Source organism: Lathyrus oleraceus, chromosome 5, assembly GCF_024323335.1.
Source record: "Lathyrus oleraceus cultivar Zhongwan6 chromosome 5, CAAS_Psat_ZW6_1.0, whole genome shotgun sequence".
Lineage (NCBI taxonomy): Eukaryota > Viridiplantae > Streptophyta > Magnoliopsida > Fabales > Fabaceae > Lathyrus > Lathyrus oleraceus.
Window position 1 is genome coordinate 30826689 of NC_066583.1, and position 3837 is coordinate 30830525.

At 38.6% G+C, this 3837-nt stretch overlaps 1 non-coding gene across 1 annotated transcript; it reads right to left on the reverse strand.

Annotated features, from left to right (window-relative positions):
• Window positions 1–3268: 3268 nt before the first annotated feature.
• Window positions 3269–3375, reverse strand: LOC127088666 (small nucleolar RNA R71). Its single transcript, XR_007790492.1, has one exon. It is a non-coding gene; the product is annotated as a small nucleolar RNA R71 (small nucleolar RNA).
• Between the last annotated feature and the right edge of the window lie 462 nt (window positions 3376–3837).

Here is a 3837-nt window from a genome sequence, read left to right on the forward strand (position 1 = left end):
GAAGAACGGAGGTCTTACTTGGGGGAAAGTATCTAGCAAGGAATACTTTTCTAAGGTTGTCCCAAGTTGTTATGGAATTGGGTGGAAGGGAATCTAACCATGATAGAGTTTTATCTCTGAGGGAGAAAGGGAATAATCTTAAACAGATTGCCTCATGAGAAGCTCCATTGGTTTTAAAAGTGTCTGCTAATTGGAGAAATATTTTTAAATGTTGGTTTGGGTTCTCAGTGGCAAGACCTGCGAATTGTCTCTGTTACACTAGTTGCAACAGGGAGGGTTTAAGTTCGAAATTATTTGCTGGGATGGTTGGGTTTACTATACTAGAACTAGGTTCTTCGTTGGATGGTTGGGTGAAATCCTTAAGAGGTCTATGATTTTGATCTTCGGCCATAGCTCTCCTAATTCTATGGAAAAATAAACGTGCACGAGTGTAACATTCAGGTTCTGCCAAAGGATATACTAAGCTTCCGGTGATGCGAGTTCTTCACATTGACCGGCAGGTAACAACCTAAGTCTAAACGATATAATAACAGGGTACAAAATTTGACGAAATTGGTCCCCGACAACGGCGCCAAAAACTTGATGCATGCTTTTCGCAAGTATACGAACGCGTCAGAGTAATATAAAAGATTGTCGAATCCACAGAGACCAAGTGTCAATCTATCGTTATCTATTGTTACGGTGCTTATCTAAGGTAATCGAAGTAGGGGTTTTAAGAGTGCACAATGAAAAATAAAGTATTAAATAAAATTCAATTAATAAAGACAGGTTCGAATGTAATTCACATAATCAGTTAATAATCCAAGTACTTGCTAATAGAATTACTTATGGGAAGTAATTCCTACTTTGAAAAGAACCATTTTAACGGGAATTGTCGCTTTCGCGTATTCAGAACCGAGTTGTACTCCCTAATCAAACCCTCTTATTGTCACTTATTAAAAGGCGCGCATTGCGTTAGAGTAGTAAACTTATTTTTAAGAAATATAGTATCTTGACTAAGTTGAAAAGTATTTTGACCTGGATTTCTTAACCAAAAGAGGTTCTCACGAACCGGACTCTAAACTTATAAACGCGTCCGAAAATAGTTTTAAAATCACTTTTCTTTTTAAGTTAAAAACTCCTAATAAACTAAACAAAGCGCTTTCGCTGTATTTGAAATAGTTAAAAACAACTAAGTTTAAAAAGACGTTAGACGGATTTCGATCTTACCCAACGGAAATTAAGTGCGAGAAAACTTAAGTTGAAAGTCAAAACAGCCCTTAAGTGTTTCTACGAACAATTGTACGGATTATCGGTTCAATTACGATCCTTACATTCTAACCTTTATAGGTTTAGCTAGACATGGTAAAGTAAAGGTGCATTTTAGTTTAAATAAAAGTAGTGCGAGTGCGGAAAGTAAATAAAAGTAGTACGAGTGCGGAAAATAAATAAAAGTAGTGCGAGTGCGGAAAATAAATAAAAGTAGTGCGAGTGCAAGAAATAAACGAAAGTAGTGAGAGTGCGAGAAATAAATAAAGTAAAGACAGTGTGGGAAAATAAACAAAGTAAAGATAGTGCGGGAAAGTAAAATAGACAAAGGTAAAGCAATAAAACCTGCTCCAATCGGAGGGTCGAATAAAGTGTGTAACAGAAATAAAAATGGCGGCAGGATTAACTTCCTTCCAAAGTGCTCCAAACTCGATTACAGACTCGATTACACAGTTGTGGCAACACTCCGATGTGAAGCGATTACCACTTTTACAATACTGAATATATGCCTAGATTGTAAATAAGTTTTGCTCTAAGTTTGATGCTGAAACAAGTGAAATCAAGTCTCTATTTATAAGCAAGGAAAATAATGGAAATGACAAGGATGCTCTTCAGTTTGAAATTGAGAGGGAAACGTATTGTGCTTGTGGCGCCCGCCACCACATCATGGCGCCCGCCATAAGAGTAAAGTGTGGCGCCCAAATGGAGATAGTGGGAGATGTGGCAGTTGAGGAGAAGTTGGACTATGACACGTCATGGTTGGACCCATGGCGCCAGCCACAGTGGGAGCCACAAGTGCAAAATGCTGATTTTTAGGCTTTTTAGCTCATTTTCACTCCTTTTCTCGATCAGGGCTCCGATTAGACTGAAAACAAAGAAAAACATGGTAATAACATAACAAAATAATAATAAAACAACTAAAATGCATGTGAAATCAGAGTCGAAAATACGGTGAATTTCAGTGTCATCAGGCGCGTTGATAGATTTAAAATCAAGAAACTCCTTGGGTAAACTTTCCAAATCAAAATCACTTTTCGACTAAGTTTACGAGTCTTATTTCTTAAAAATAAGTTTACTACTTTAGCGTTCTCCGCACCTTTTATAAGTGACAATAAAAGGCCTTAATTTAAGAGTAAACTCGGTTCTGAATACGTGAAAGCGACAGTTTCTATTAAATGGATTCTTTTCAAGAGTAGAAAATATTGCCTCATAAGTAGTTCTATTTAGACAATCGAAACGTCACTTAACTGACGTGAAATACATTCAACCTGTCTTTACCTGCATTTATTATTTACCGTTGTTTTGCATACCAAATATCTCTTTTATACCGCCTTAGATAAACACTGTAATGATAGTAATCGATAGATTGACGATTTGGTCTCTGTGGGATCGATATTCTTTTATATTACTTTGACGCGATTCGTGCACTTGCGAGTTCATTACGATCAAGTTTTTGGCGCCGTTGCCGGGGACCAACTTCGTCAAATTTCGTACCATGTTGTTACACCGTCTAGACTAAGGCATTATTAGCCGGTAAATGCGAAGAACCCGTAGTACCGGAAATTTAGTAGATCCTTTAGCGGAACCCGAACGTTATACTCGTACACGCCTCTTACTCATCTGAATTAAGAAAGTTATGGCCGAGAATCGCGACCGGAGACCTCTTAAGGAATTCTCCCAACCCTCTGACGAGGAACCTAGTTCGAGTATAGTAAACCCCTTTATTCCTGCTAACAATTTCGAACTAAAACCGTCTTTGTTGCAATTAGTGCAACAAAACCAATACGCGGGTCTCGCTACTGAGAACCCGAATCAACATTTAAAAGTTTTTATCCAATTGGCCGACACCTTTAAATCTAACAGCGCTTCACCTGATGAGATCTGTTTGAGATCATTTCCTTTCTCCCTTAGGGATAGAGCACGTTCATGGTTAGATTCACTTCCAGTTAATTCAATAACTACCTGGGAAGACCTTAGGAGAGTATTCCTTGCTAGATATTTCCCCCCTAGTAAGATTGTTGTTCTTCGAAACCAAATAACTAGATTTACTCAAAACCAAGGAGAATCTCTTTTTGAAGCTTGGGAGAGATATAAAGAGCTATTAAGAGTCTGCCCACACCATGGCCTAGAACAATGGTTGACCTTCTACAATGGACTCCATTATAACACCAAGATGAGTATCGACGCTGCCGCAGGTGGCGCGCTGATGAACAAACCTTATCTTGAAGCTTGTGACCTAATTGAGGATATGGCCCAAAACCATTACCAATGGGGAACTGAACGAGCATCAATAGAGAAAAAGGAGACCCAAGATGGAATACATGAGGTAAGCTCTCTAGACATGATGCAGGTAAAAATGGATGTTTTAGCCCTTAGGATCGAACATATGTCTACAAACACTAACACCACAACAGTAGTCTATACAGAGTGCGAACTCTGTGGATCTAAAGGACACGAATCGGCGGAGTGTAACCTTTTGAATGACCTGAACACCGACCAAGTGAATTACGCCCAAGGTAACCCATTTTCAAACACTTACTACCCTGGATGGAAGAATCATCTGAATTTTTCCTACAAAAACCAGAACCT